General features: G+C 44.9%; 1 pseudogene; it reads left to right on the top strand.

Moving 5' to 3' along the window:
• Positions 1-2,607: 2,607 nt before the first annotated feature.
• LOC113885751 lies at positions 2,608-11,772 on the top strand (annotated as a pseudogene).
• The last annotated feature ends 4,028 nt before the right edge of the window (positions 11,773-15,800 follow it).

Below are 15,800 nucleotides of genomic sequence, written 5' to 3' on the forward strand. Positions count from 1 at the left end.
GAAACATGTAAAATATCATGTAAGAAACGAGTTGCCAGTCCAGGTTTGATACACGATACTGGATGCTTGGGGCTAGTGCACTGGGATGACCCAGAGGGATGGTATGGGGAGGGAGGAGGGAGGAGGGTTCAGGATGGGGAACACATGTATACCTGTGGCGGATTCATTTTGATATTTGGCAAAACTAATACAATTATGTAAAGTTTAAAAATAAAATTAAAAAAAAAAAAAAAAAGCTCAACATTTAGAAAACTAAGATCATGGCATCCAGTCCCATCACTTCATAGCCAATAGATGGGGAAACAGTGGAGACAGTGGTTGACTTCATTTTTCTTGGCTGCAAAATCACTGCAGATGGTGATTGCAGACATGAAATTAAATGACACTTACACCTTGGAAGGAAAGTTGAGGCTAATCTAGACAGCATATTGAAAAGCAGAGACATTACTATGTCAAAAAAGTTCTGTGTAGTCAAGGCTATTGTTTTTCCAGTGGTCATGTATGGAAGTGAGAGTTGTACTATAAAGAAAGCTGAGCCCCGAAGAATTGATGCTTTTGAACTGTGGTGTTGGAGAAGACTCTTGAGTGTCTCTTGGACTACAAGGAGATCCAACCAGCCCATCCTAAAGGAAATCAGTCCTGAATATTCACTGGAAGGACTTATGCTGAAGCTGAAACTCCAATAATTTGGCCACCTGATGTGAAGAGCTGACCCATATGGTACAGGGAGGAGGGAGGGGGGGTAAGGATGGGGAACATGTGTATACCTGTGGCGGATACATGTTGATGTATGGCAAAACCAATACAATATTGTAAAGTAATTAACCTCCAATTAAAATAAATAAATTTATATTAAAAAATAAAAAAAAAGAAAATTCCCTAATGTTGGGAAAGATTGAGGGCAGGAGGAGAAGGGGATGACAGAAGATGAGATGGATGGATGGCATCACCAAGTCAATGGACATGAGTACTTGTGGACTCCGGGAGTTGGTGATGGACAAGGAGGCCTTGTGTGCTGCCATTCATGGGCTCACAAAGAGTTGAACACGACTGAGCAACTGAACTGAACTGAATTTGTTGAATATAGTGCCACATTTCTTTCCTTTTTTTCTTTTGGTTTTCTTTGGTTTTGTTTTTGATGGGCAGTATTTTTGTTTTTCTTCAGAAGATATTCCCCTCTGAATGTAGAGTCATAAGTCTGAATTTTGAAGCCACTTAAGCAGTGTATTGTTACAGGTAACCAGTCAACAACTTGATGCAATTAGATTTATTAGTCTTTGTTTTCAATTTGTTCAGTTCAGTTCAGCCCTTTAGTTGTGTCCGTCTCTTTGCAGTGCCATAGACTGCAGCATGCTAGGCTTCGCTATCCATCACCAACTCCCGGAGCTTGCTCAAGCTCATGTCCTTCGACTTGGTGATGGTATCGAACCATCTCATCTGCTGTCTTCCACTTCTCCTCTTGCCTTCAATCTTTCCTAATATCGGGGTCTTTTCCAATGAGTCAGCATGTTTAGTATGCATTCAGTCTCTTTTAAAATCAACCAACATGAATTAAATTTCTCTCTGTCCCCACTGCACTCCCAACTCTAGGCCAGAAACAAAAAACTGCAGAGACTGAAGGCTGAAACCAGCACACCACTGTGGAGATTTGTTCCCACTTTCTTTTCGGGAAAAAAAGAATTAGTTGCCAACATTAAAATCAGTAGATTGTACACAAATATCCAAACTTCTGATTCTCTTGAAAACATGGCCAACTGGCCTGCTTTCCAGCATCGCTGAAGTGGAGGAAAGGCTGCTCCCAGTGGTAAGGCCTGTGCTGCCCAGATTCCAACATGGCCACCTAGTCTTAGTATCATATCTCCTGCCTCTTGGGGCCATGAGTTTGTGAGACTAGATTTCTAGCTCTCTTAAGATAAAGACTACTTTTGTCTTGATCAACTTTGACTTTGAAGCCTTTAGCCCAGAACCTAGCACACAGTTCTTCCTTGTACAGTTGTTGGATGATATAAAATATCTTGTGGATGCATATGACATTTCTTCCAATACTGAAACCATGCAATTGAAGTACTGCTCTGCCCTATATTTTTGATGCAGACTGGCATCATAGGGGCCCCTGATGTCTGCCATTAGACCCACTACCTAAGGCAAGGTGTATTTCCCTGGGCTGTCCCTGAAGTCTTCACTTTGCCATTTGACAACTTATCCTCCTAGGAATCTCCTCTCCAGCGAACACAGCAATGAATATCTCATGAAGTGGCTAGGAAGATGACATGAAACCACACGTGTAGAGTATGGCCCCTAGTATCCATTTTCATGATGTTCTTAGCCATTTTTTCTCCAAGTAGGCAAGATTCTCCATCTTATTAGATGTCCATGCAGATCAGTTTGACTTTCCAACCAAGCTTCAAGGAAGAGATTATGTTTCAATTCTCTGTATTCTGAAAAGCTGCAAAGTCCACTCACCAAGGCCACTGATGAAGGTAAAGATTTTATCAAGAGCTTTTTTTTTCTTCCAGATCTTTTGGTGGTCTAAAGGGGAAAACTAGGGTAGCTTAGAGCATATATAATTAGGGGCTCCTGGTCACCACTACATGCTAAGAACCCAAACTTCCCTGAGTACTTGGAGCCAGGAAAGAAGCATGAAGTGGCTTGTGCTCCTCGGGCTGGTGGCCTTCTCAGAGTGCATAGTCAAGTAAGTATGGGGACTGTATGTCACATCATATTCTTTTCTCAGACTTTTCTTTTCATCTGATTATTCTTCCACCCATCAGGTTTAGAAGGGAATGGAATATTTCCCTAAGAGTCTTAATGTTCAACTCTTACTTACTGATAAGTAACTTACTATAGGAACCGTGGATCCCAAGGTCTTGGTGTAGATTTGCATGGTTGCACAAATCTTGGGGTCCAATCATGTCACGACCTATTGAAAATGCAACTCCTTGCAACTGTTCAGTGCACAGTCTATGCAGATGTCGATGTGGTCCTGTGGAATAGCACTTTCTACATTTTATTCAACATGTCCTCTTTTTTCCCTGTCTACCTCAGTGTGTATATGCCTATGTCTGCATCTCTGTATCACTGTCATTTATCTCTCCATCTCTTTGGAAGTCACTGGGAGTGTATTTCTCTTTCTGTTGTTTCTTTTAATTTTTCATTTGACTTGTCCTTCCTTCTCAAGCCTCTGGATTTCCATTACTTGTTCCCTATATCTTGGATTCTTCTTTCAACTCTCTCTTCTCTGACAACTTGGAGAATGATACACTGTTTTATATCTGACAAGCAGTGTGACCACAGCCAACTCAGAAACCTCTTGCATTTCAAATTGCTCCCTTGTAAAAGAGGATGAGAGTCCCCCTTCTACCTCCTTCCTTGAGGTTCTATGAGAAGGATAGTATGGGATGGCAACAGCAATGTTAATGGCTGTCATTGTTGAGACTTCCTATTTATCAGGTACCTTATATCCATCACTTCTCTTATCCCCAAGATATTCTATTTGGAGGGTTTGTATTGTTACATTCCACCATTTTACCAAAGAGGAGACTGAGACACCACATGGTCATATGGCTTATCCAAGATTGCAGAAAAGAACCTGTATTCAAATCTATGTCTTTGCCATGGTATAGGTATAAAATTCTGATAATAATGTACCTCATAAAAATGATTAGAAAATACACAGGGCCATTACAATGACAGTTATACCTTAACACTGACAGCTAATTGTAGCATCTTCTTTGTTTTCTTTGTCAAATGCTCGGTGAAAGAATACCTCTAAGGAGAGTGAAGACCATGAGAAAAACCCTCAGTGGGAAAAACATGCTGAAGGATTTCTTAAAGGAGCATCCTTACAGATGGTCCCAGATTTCTTTTCGTGGCTCAAAACTAACTATTTACCCTCTGAGAAACATTATGGATGTGAGTATTTTGGGAGGATGGTGCTCCACAGCGCCCCCTTGTTCTCTAGCCAGGCATGGGGCTCATTTGGAGGTGCCAGGTGGGGTGTTGAGGGTGGGGTTCCTGCAGGAGGCAGAGACAGTGGAAAAGAGGGACCCCACCCAGAGGAGAAGGCACTCTCATCCTCAACTGTTGGTCTTGGTGACTGGGCCTGGCAATTACCAGGTGGCAGGTACATATTCATTTCTCTGTCAAGCATGTGTCATTAGTTTGATGGCGATTGTTCCTTCTGAACTACGTGAGCCACTCAGCTACAGATGAAGAGTCAGCCATCACTGATCAAAAGGTAGAACCAACTGCAAAGCAATTGTGAATCCCCAGGCAGAGGAATTCAGTTTCCACAGATGCAAGAATAACAGCAGTAATAAGTTACTGAATCTGTATTCCATGTATGGCCATAACGATCACTGTGGTCACTGTTTTGAGATTAGACAAAGGGCTTATTTTGTCTTCAAGAATGCCCATGCCAGCCTGAGAGATAGGCAAAGGGTAAATACATGTCAAATGAAAGGGTCACCTGTGTGGTGTTGATTGGATGTGGTCTGAGTTTAGAGGGAGTGGCTGGGGTTGATCAAGAAGGAACACCTGGAGAAGGGGCTGCTAAGGCTGGGTTTGAAGAGATTACAGAGCTTCTCAAATGAAGGCACCAGACCTCCTTGGGTGTCCAGTGGTCCTAGAGGCCCAGTGCTTATGCCTCTGGGCTGCCCATGCAGGAGGTACCACTTCAACTCCTGGTCATATAGTCAATATCCTACATACAATGTAGCACAGGAAAAATATATCAAATGCAGATATGTCTGTGATCAAATTCTGTGAGGTGCACAGTGGTTAGAAAGTGATCTCAAGAGATATGTGACACCCAGAGGGAGGCATCAGTGTGGGAATAGAGGATAGCCAGTTCTGCACTAACCCACTCCCTCCTTCTCCCTGTAGTTGGTCTATGTGGGTAACATCACCATTGGAACACCCCCTCAGGAATTCCAGGTTATCTTTGACACAGCCTCATCTGACTTGTGGGTGCCCCCTGTCTTTTGCACCAGTCCAACCTGTTGTGAGTACAGACACCCCATACCCGGACCATCCTTCACTTGCCCTGCTGCCCTGTTTTCCACCCTTGGCACCTGATGAAACTCATCTCTTGTGTCTGCAGCTACACACATTAGGTTCAGACATCTTCAGTCTTCCACCTTCCGGCCTACCCATAAGACCTTCACCATCAATTATGGATCTAGGAGAATGAACGGAGTTGTTGCTTATGACACAGTTTGGGTAACAGTGTAACAAATGCTGAGTCAAGACTGGCTATGGAGTGACCACGGCTTGCAAAACAGATGCAGGACAATCTGGCAGGACCCTTCCTAGCCTAATTCCCATATATATGGCCATCATATCCATAGGATATGTTTCTGGGGAGGCAGTGCCTGTGGTGACACAGGAGTAAACAAATTAGCTAACCCAGAGATTTGCTTGAGGTGTGGACTTGCAGCTCCTCTGCCCATGAGCAGTTCAAGGTTCATTTTGCTGAGAGAGAGAAGAAGGGATAAAAGCACCCACTTTTATATTAACAGACTGTTCCAAGCACTTTCAGGTGATAACTAGTTTAATCCTGCAACAACCCCACACAGCAGTTACTCTGAATAGCTCATGAGACATATGAGGAAACTGAAGTACAGACCGCAAGGGCCTTGCTAAGGGCACACATGTGGTAAAATGTGGAGTTAGGCTGGCTTTTTAGGGCTGAAGTTGCTGTGGGATGTTTGGGGACAGGATAAAACTGATCTGAGGACCCTGGGGGCAGTCATTGGCTTCAGGTATCTAGAGTGCTAAACTGGGGGCCTGAGAGGTCAAGGGGCCTGATAAATGAGTTCTCACTCTAGACGACCCTTGAGAGTCTAATAAACCTATGGCCCGCCTCCCCCAAAATGCCTGAGTAGTTCCCCTCTCTCTCGTACACATTCACAGAAATATACACGTATCCCCAAAAGTGAATTCCTCAGGGAGTAATTTCATAGACACTGGAAGCAAGATTGTGTTTTCAGCTTCTGTCTTCCTGGACAGATGCAGAATCCACAGTACATTAGAGAGAATGCAGTCCATTCCTGTCATTAGGTCACAGTGATGCCAAAGAGAAGGCTATCTTGTTCTCGTTCATTTTGTCCATAAGGTGGCACCAATGGGACCTGGCCTGACTCTTGGTTTCCCTACCTGTACAGAAGCCACAAGGCCAATTTGACTCACTCAGGTGGTGTTTTTCAGAGGGTCAGATGTTTTAAAATTCACAGCCTCTCTCAAGTGAAACCCAGATTCCCCTCCCAGCTTCGTCTAACCATCTGTGGGTCACCAAAGATAGAGCCCAGCCTCAATTCTTCTCTGAGGATCTAACGGCAATGCATCCCAGGCCAGTCCTAGCCCCACTTCACATATCTGTAAGTGGGATCACTCTTCTCTCCCACAGATTGGGGACCTTGTAAGTACTAACCAGCCGTTCTGTCTAAGCGTGGCGGAATATGGGTTTGAAGGCAGAACTTATGATGGTGTCTTCGGCTTGAACTACCCCAGCATATCCTTCTCTGGAGCCATCCCCATCTTTGGCAAGCTGAAGAATCAAGGTGCCATTTCTGAGCCTGTTTTTGCCTTCTACTTGAGCAAGTAAGTCTGAGATGGACAATCAGTTTATCCAAATAAGCTGTAAGTTGCTTTCAGTTGCATGAAAATTATAGAACACTTGCTAAAGAAGTATCCTAAGATAAAATCTAACCCAGGATAACTATGGCCCCCGGGCCCTACCTGGCATCACTACTGGCTTTTATAAATAAAATATTATTGGAACACAACCCTACTCCTGGGCTCAAGATCAGTAAATTGGTCTCTGGGGGTGTGTGAGGAGGAAGGCTAATGGAAGACAACAGGAAACAAGTTGAAGGAAAAGGCATTAGGATTTGCTTATGAATTTGATAAGGAAGGAAAGAGAAGGATGGGGGATATCTTTCCCTCCTCATTAGCATTTCACTGGGAGCCCAGGACCAGCTACACAATTTGTGGAGCCAGTGAGAAATGAAAGTGTGGGACACAAAAGTGTGGGACCCCTTGTTCAAGAAATATTAGGCATTTCAAGACAGGGAGAGTGGAGCTGGGGTCCCTTCTGAGTGTGGGACCCTCTGGACAGTAGAGCTCACAGGCCAGCGGAGCCAACTCTGGGTGACCTGGACCCACACCCTTAGAACTCCCAGGCCTTGATTTTCCTGAAAAATGACAAGGTAGACAAGGGGAAGGCCAAAACACTTCAGCACCCTGTCCTCTGAGAGTGTCTGAGCACTCAGGTCACAGGAGATCCAGGGCATCTTCAGAAGACATAGTGGATGGAGCCCAGCCAAGTGATTTAACTTCTTACCTCCTCTGTGCCACTCATTAGCCAGTAACAGACCTCAGTCTGGATCTCAATCGCTCCTAGACACTATTTCTGCATTTGTACATGGGGACCTTATTAGGGCCTTGATGGGTGGACCAGCACAGCTCTCAGACGGTGCTGTTTTTACAGTCCTCCAAGGATCCCAGCCTCTCTTCTCTTCAGAGACAAGCGGGAGGGCAGTGTGGTGGTTTGGTGGGGTGGACCACCGCTACTACAAGGGAGAGCTCAACTGGGTACCATTGATTGAAGCAGGTAGTGGAGTGTACACATGGACCGGTAAGCCTCTCCCTCTGAGGGTCAGCCTAAGTGGTGTTCCCACTACTGTACATGGACACAGGCAGACACACACAAATACATTCTTAAACATACAGTCACACAGACATATACACCACCCACAACGACACAGACAGACACACAGACACATGGAAACACACAAGCAGACACATATAAACCTTCACAGAGACACATAAGAACATGCATAGCTAGTCAGAGACACACAAGCACTCACAGAGACACATACAAGCACACATACAAACAAACACACAAGCCCATAAATACACAAACAACCCATGGGTTCATAATACCCAGGCCTTCTGAGAAAGGCTCTGACCATGGTCCTAAAAGGGTCCAAGAGGTCTGTGCAGCTGGGAGAGGGCTGCACCCACTGCCCTGTGAGGCGTGGAGCATGGTTAGAGGACTCTAGAGTGTGGTGAACAGAGGATCAGGGAGAATTTCTCCAGCATGAACAGAGTTATGATAAGATGACCAACTGTCCAGGGCTACCTAGGACATAGGAAGTTCTCAGTACAGATAAATGTCATTTTAAAAACAGGGACAGTGAGAAAATGGGGAAAACTGGTCTTCTTAGGGAGCAACTACCCAGCAGCAGAGAGAGGTTGGCTGCAGTCTTAAGATGTGAAAGCAACTAATAAAACAGACATTCCATGTTCTTGGGCACACAGTGGGACAGGGGCTATAACAGAGAATCAGGAAGGTGGGATCCAGGAGTGACCTGAGGACAAGAGGCATAATTGATAGGATTCTGTGTGATACCCTCAGACAAAAGCTGACCTGTCCTTTGGTGTTTCTGTGGGCTAGTCATGTATTTCCTGGCCAGGGTCTCAGGGTCTGAGCTGGTTGTAGGAGCAGTGCTGGGAGATACCCTCTCCCAGAGGAACCCCTCTCTCCTATCAAGAGAATCTGCTGCCCCTGCAAATCTCCATCTTCACTCTGTGTGCAACCCATTATTTGTTCCCCATCACATACAGCTCTCTGGATGTTTCTTGTTGATTTCTCAGTCTTTGTTCACTCATTGAACAGACAAGCATTGAGCATTCACTGTGTGCCAGACACTTTAGGGATGCAAGGAGATTAAAACTCACCCTCACATTTAAGAAGGCAGATGTACATGAAGTGACTCGCCCAGAAGTGAATTGTGACTTTAGTACATGCTAGACATGAGGAGAAGGCAATGGCAACCCAGTCCAGTACTCTTGCCTGGAAAATCCCAGTGATGGCGGAGCCTGGTGGGCTGCCCTCTATGAGTTCTCCGAGAGTCAGCACGACTGAAGTGAGTCAGCAGGAGCAACAGCAGCAGACATGAGGAAGGGTCTACAGAGAGAGACCAAGACAGGAGAATGATAAACACTGGGGAAAAGACTTCCCGAAAACAATACAATTAAGGTGGAATATGGAAGATGAGAAGAAATTTGCTAGTCAAAGTGGAGTGGAGTCTTCTAGGAAGGAAGACCAGCTTGTGTCAAGGTACAAAATATCCTGGTGCATTCAAGTACTGCATTTGAGGATGTCAAGAAAGGTACTGTGTTGAGAGCAAAGGAAAAGAGGGCAAGAGACGAAGGGCTGTTTAGGAGACAGTCAGGAAGGGGGAAATTCTGGGGAGAATCTGAGTGACCTTGATGCCCTCTTTCTTCCATTGTCTCTCAGCATCTCCATGAAAAGAAAGGTTATTGCTTTTTCTGACAGCTGTGAGGCCCTTGTGGACACTGGGACATGACATATCGAAGCCTCAGGAAAACTGGTCAATAACATACAGAAGCTCATCTGCGCCAGGCTATGGGGTTCCAAGGTGAAGGGTCATGCCCCAGGGTTACTTCCAGTCTCCAAACACAACAAGGAACTACAGGGCCAATCTCTCACCCTCTCTCTCTAACTGCACTAAGTTTATTGTTCTGTGGTCAATACCCTTCCCTCTATTATCTTCACCATCAACGGCGTCAACTACCCAGTGCCAGCTCGAGCCTACATCCTCAAGGTGAGGGGACAATATTGAGGGTTGGTTCTCAAACTGGAGCTTGTAGGAACCCTTGGGCTACTGCTGGAAGGAGTGCGCCCTCTGGAGGCCATGTTACACCATTGCAGATGCTGCTGAGCCCTGTGGCTGGGCCGGTGCCTCCCACAACACCAATCACTTGAAAGTAAAGGGCTGTGTGGGACACTGATCTTCCTGATATAAATGTGGAGATACCATACCATATGGCATGGTAGGAGTCAGGTAGAGGGGAATACTAAGTTCCTCAGTCCTCAAAGAGCTTCAATTCAATCTGAATTCAGAGGTGCATGAACATGAAATTCAGCACAGCAGTCCCTGACATAGGCCATATTACAAGGAGAATGGCTGGGGACAGTCCCAGTGTGATGTCCTAGCATAAGTTCACAGTCTCCCTTCCCTTCTCAAAGCTTTCCTGGTTTGAGTGATAAATTACATGGTCAGCCTAGTTCTCGGCTGCATCTTCCCCTTGCTCTGGCCAGGTGCCTCCTTTGTGAGTTGGGGTACCTGTCCCCACTGTGGGGAGGTTGGATGCTAATGTGAATAAAGGGTGCTCAGTGACTGCTCAGCCCACACGTAGGGTGGAGGCTTCATGTCAGCTCCCTGCAAGAGTTCAGAGCAGGCTGATGGGCTCAAAGAAGGCTTTGAGGAGGAGAGGGAATTTCAGGAATTCTAAAACCAGAAACTCATTGAGCCATATGGAGGGTTGCTTGGTTCTAGGCAAAAGTGCACTGGATTCCATGCAAATGGCATCTCAAGGTGCTCTGCACTGGGGCACTGGGGACTTACTAGGGGTGATGAGGGCTACGGACTGACTGGTGGGGCTGGGAAACCAGAGTACCTTACCCACCCAAGCCTGGAGTGGCCAAAGAGGGTGAGTGTGGGCCGAAGGAGGCTTCTCAGATTTCCTGAGTTAAGTCTTCAAGAACGTGTTGTGGGCACTGATCTATTTAAGATGGATAACCAACAACGAGTTTCTTTGTAGCACAGGGAACTCCCCTCAGTTATATGACAGCTTGGATGGGAGGGGTGTCTTTGGGACCATGATACCCGGATACATACAGTTGAGCCCCTTTACTATCCACCTGAAACTCAGAATATTGTTAATCAGCTATACTCCAATACAAAATAGAGCTTGATAATAAAGTATGGATTGTGGGGATGCAGGAGGAAAACCAGCATTCTCTGCAGAGAAAACAGAGCAGGAGTCAGAAGGAAAGAAACAGGGAGTGAGGAGAGCTATGGACACACTTGTTCTTTTCTAAATAATTATATTGAAGTGTGGCTAATCTGCTGCTGCTGCTGCTGAGTTGCTTCAGTCGTGTCCGAAGTCTCACAGTGGTCGACTCTGTGCGACCCCATAGACGGCAGCCCACCAGGCTCCCCCTTCCCGGGATTCTCCAGGCAAGAACACTGGAGTGGGTTGCCATTTCCTTCTCCAATGCATGAAAGTAAAAAGTGAAAGTGAAAAGGAAAAGTGAAGTCTCTCAGTCGTGTCCAACTCTTAGCAACCCCATGGACTGTAGCCTACCAGGCTCCTCCCTCCATGGGATTTTCCAGGCAGGAGTACTGGAGTGGGATGCCATTGGCCTTCAGTGTTGCATTAAGTTCTGCTGCAGAGCAATGTGACTCAGTTATACATATAAAATTATATATTTCTTCTTATTCTTTTTCATGTGGTTTATCACTGAATATTGAATATAGTTCCTTATGCTCTACAGTAGGACTTGTTGTTTATCATTCCTCTGTTTCCCCAACTCCCAGTCCTCCCCTCCCCCACACCCTTCCTCATGGCAACCTCATGTCTTGGCCCTCTTTGGTTTTAGATAAACTCTCATATCCCCTGCTGCTGAGAAAACCCCTTGATGCTTACCAAAAGAGGGAAATAAAACAAAGAATTGAGCTGGGTCTGGATATTGGGGGGAGTCACCGGTAAGGGCTCATGCTGACTGGTGTGTGTCTCTGACTCCCCCAGGATTCTAGAGGCCACTACTATGCCGCCTTTAAAGAGAGCAAATTGAGTCCATCTACAGAGACCTGGATCCTGGGTGATGTCTTCCTGAGGCAGTACTTCTTGGTTTATGATTGAGGAAATGACAGGATTGGCCTGGCACAAGCAGTGTAAATGCTTGGAGTGGTTCAGGAATCAGTAAGGCCTCTCCTAACACACACTCACGCACACTTTGGGCACTCCTGCCCAGGATGCTGGTGAACTGTATTTGGTGGTCTGTACACCCTATTCTCAGTAAAGAATAAAGGGTTTCACTCTTAATGGTACTGAAATAAATGTTGCCTCTGTTTGTGTCAGGGAGTGAAGGATCTAGAACCAAGTCTGAATCAAAATTGAGAGGAGCCCTACTCCAACTGGCTTTAAGGAAAAGGGAGACTCATTGAAATGATTCTGGGAATCCAGGACACAAGAATCAGAGAAAATACAAAGATCTCAGTGACTGGACCCAAGAAATCAGAAGTCATCAATTCTCTCTCACCCTCACTCTTTCCCTTTACTCTTCTTTGATGGTCTTAGCCTGTCAACTTTCTTCTTTAAGGCTTCTACACCTAGTGAGGGAATTCGAGCTACCTGCCCTAGGATTTTAAATCCCGAAGGCATCACCTAGTAAGGAAAGAAGATTGCAGACATCAGAGTTCAAGGGTGTTCTCTGAATGACCCACCTCAGATCACATGTACAGCCTTAGATCAGCCATCCTGGCAGGAAAATGTGGTATTATGACCGGCTTTACATGGTCTTTGGCCCTGACCCCTCAGGACATGATAGTCAATTTCCTCCAAAACTACATGACTGAAGCTGGGGAGAGGCAGACCCAAGGATAGCGACTAGCAGGTGGTCTAGGCCATGGAAGAACTTGTGATGACCCACCAACTCAACCACCTCCTCATTCAGAGGAATTATAAGGGATAATTAAATAGACTCTCTTTGTCCCATCTCAGATATTCTTATCACTGGGCATGTCCTCCAGGGGATTTTGGGTGAGGTACTTTATGCAGAGCTGGTTCCCTTTTGTCCCACACCCAGTCACCAGCTCTCTGCCACATATGCCTGGTCTGTCCTTTCCAGTCCTACTTGGTAAGTGGTGGCCCCAGTGGATCCCTGAGCCATCCCCCTCCTCCAGGGCCCAGAATGCCCCTTCCTTGCCTCCAATGCTGCTGGGGAGAATGCAATTCATGCATCAGGGGACCCAGGGAACACAGAGCCTTCAGCATTTCTGAGCTTCTTTCAGGGGTGGAGCTATAAACTATTTGCTTGGAACTGCCATGGTTAGGCACTTTTTCAGTGGAAGCATCTGTTCTTTCCACCTGGAGGCCCTTAGTAGATGCCTCAGCTGAGCCAGCAGGGGTCACAGGTTGATTTCCTTTCAAATTGACTGGTTTGATCTCCTTGTTGTATAAGGGACTCTCAAGAATCTTTTCAAGCACCACAGTTCAAAAGCTCAATTCTTTGGCATTCACTGTTTCTTATGGTCCAGATCGCACATCTGTACATGATTACTGGAAAATCATGGCTTTGACACTGCAGACCTCTGTAGCAAAGTGAGTCTCTGCTTTTTAATACACAGTGCAGGTTTTTCATAGCTTTTCTTCCTTCCAAGGAGCAAGTGTGTTTTAATTTTGTGGCTGCAGCCAAGGTCCACAGTTGTTTTGGAGCCCAAGAAAATAAAATCTGCCACTGTTTCCACTTTTCCCTCATCTATATGCCATGATGTGGTGGGACCAGATGCCCTGAATGTTGAGTATATTTTTGTGAATAGTTTTTTTGAATGTTGAGTTTTAACCAGTTTTTGCATCTCCTCTCCTCATGAAGAGGCTCTTTAGTTCTTTGCTCTCTGCCACTAGGGCAGTGTCATCTTCAGATCTGTGAATGTTGATATTTCTCCCAGCAATCTTCATTCCAGCTTGGGATTTAGGCAGTCCTGCATATCGAATGGTGTATCCTATATAGAAGTTAAGTAACCAGAGTGACAATGTACACGTTGTCACACTTCTTTCCCACTTTTAAATCTTTCAGTTTTTCTGTATATGATTCTAACTGCCGCATTTTGACCTACATACAGACTTTTCAGGAGACAGGTAAGGTGATCTGGCACTCCCATTTCCTTAAGAATTTTCCACAGTTTGTTGTGGTCCACACAGTGAAAGGCTTTAGCATAGTCAGTGAAGCAGATGGAAATGTTTTCTGGGATTCCCTTGCTTTCTCTATGATCCAATGGATGTTGCCTATTATACAGAGTGAAGTAAGCCAGAAGGAAAAACATCAATACAGTATACTAACGCATGTATATGGAATTTAGAAAGATGGTAACAATAACCCGGTGTACGAGACAGCAAAAGAGACACTGATGTATAGAACAGTCTTATGGACTCTGTGGGAGAGGGAGAGGGTGGGAAGATTTGGGAGAATGACATTGAAACATGTAAAATATCATGTAAGAAACAAGTTGCCAGTCCAGGTTCGATGCACGATACTGGATGCTTGGGGCTAGTGCACTGGGATGACCCAGAGGGATGGTATGGGGAGGGAGGAGGGAGGAGGGTTCAGGATGGGGAACGCATGTATACCTGTGGCGGATTCATTTTGATATTTGGCAAAACTAATACAATATTGTAAAGTTTAAAAATAAAATAAAATTAAAAAAAATAAAAATAAAAATAGAACTGCCAAAAAAAAAAAAAAGAAATTTTATCTCTGGTTCCTCAAACCAGTTTGTACATCTCAAAGTTCTCAGTTCATGTAGCATTGAAGCTTAACTTGAAGGGTTTTGAGCATTACCTGGTTAGCAAGTGAGATGGGTGCAATTGCATGATAGGTTGAACATTCTTTGGAATTGCCTTTCTTTTTTTTTTTTTAATTTAATTTAATTTTTTAACTTTACAATATTGTATTGGTTTTGCCATATATCAACATGAATCTGCCACAGGTATACACGTGTTCCCCATCCTGAACCCTCCTCCCTCCTCCCTCCCCGTACCATCCCTCTGGGTCATCCCAGTGCAGCAGCCCCAAGCATCCCATATCATGCATTGAACCTGGACTGGTGACTCATTTCATATATGATATTATACATGTTACTGTGGACACTGCTGAGTTTTCCAAATTTGCTGACATTTTGAATGCAGCACTTTTACAGCCTCATTCTTTAGGATTTTTAAACAGCTCAGCTGGAATTCCATCAGCTCTCCTAACATTGTTTGTAGTGATGCTTCCTAAGGCCCACTGACTTCATACTCCAGGATATCTGGCTTTACATGAGTGACCCAAGCATCATCCCTATCCCAGTCATTATGACTATTTTTGTACAGTTGTTCTGTGCATTCTTGCTACCTCTTCTTAATCTCATCTGCTTCTGTTAGGTCTTTGACTTTTCTGTCCTTTATTGTGCCCATCTTTGCATGAAGTGTTCCTCTGGTAGCTCCAATTTTCCTGAAGTGATTTATAATCTTTACAATTCTATTATTTTCCTCTAATTCTTGCAGTGTGCACTTAACGAAGACTTTCTTATCTCTCCTTGCTGTTCTCTGGAAGTCTGCATGCCACTGAGTATATCTTTCCCTTTCTCCTTTGCCTTTCACTTCTCTTATTTTCTCACCTGTTTTTAAGCCTCCTCAGGCAACCCCTTTTCCTTCTCACATTGTTTTCCTGGGGATGGTTTTGGTGACCACCTCCCGTGCAATGTAACAAACCTCCATCCTAGTTCTTCAGGCTACCATACCTAATCCTTTGAATCTATTTTTAATCTCCACTATAAAATTATAAGGTATTTGATTTAGGTCTTAGCTTAATGGTCTAGTGGTTTTCCTTAGTTACTTCAATTTAAGCCTGAATACTGCTTGCTTCTGCCTAAGCATTGGTGCCAGATGACCACCCACCACTCCCAGTGGGTGTGGAGCAAAAACACACAATTTGAGGACTGTTACCCTGGGTTTGTGCTTGACCTTTCACGTACTTAGCTGTGTGAGCTTGATCAAGTCACTTAACCTCAGTTTTCTCATCTGGAAAATGGGCACCATGATGATAGTTCCACCTTCTAGATTGCGTGTGTGCCTGCAAAGAGCAAGTAGCCCCAAGAGGGCTTTCTGGGTTCCTGAGTCTGGAACAAATATGAATTATTCTGCCACCTGGGGAGAAGGAAATCTTC

This window comes from Bos indicus x Bos taurus, chromosome 29 (genome assembly GCF_003369695.1).
Source record: "Bos indicus x Bos taurus breed Angus x Brahman F1 hybrid chromosome 29, Bos_hybrid_MaternalHap_v2.0, whole genome shotgun sequence".
Classification (NCBI taxonomy): Eukaryota; Metazoa; Chordata; class Mammalia; order Artiodactyla; family Bovidae; genus Bos; species Bos indicus x Bos taurus.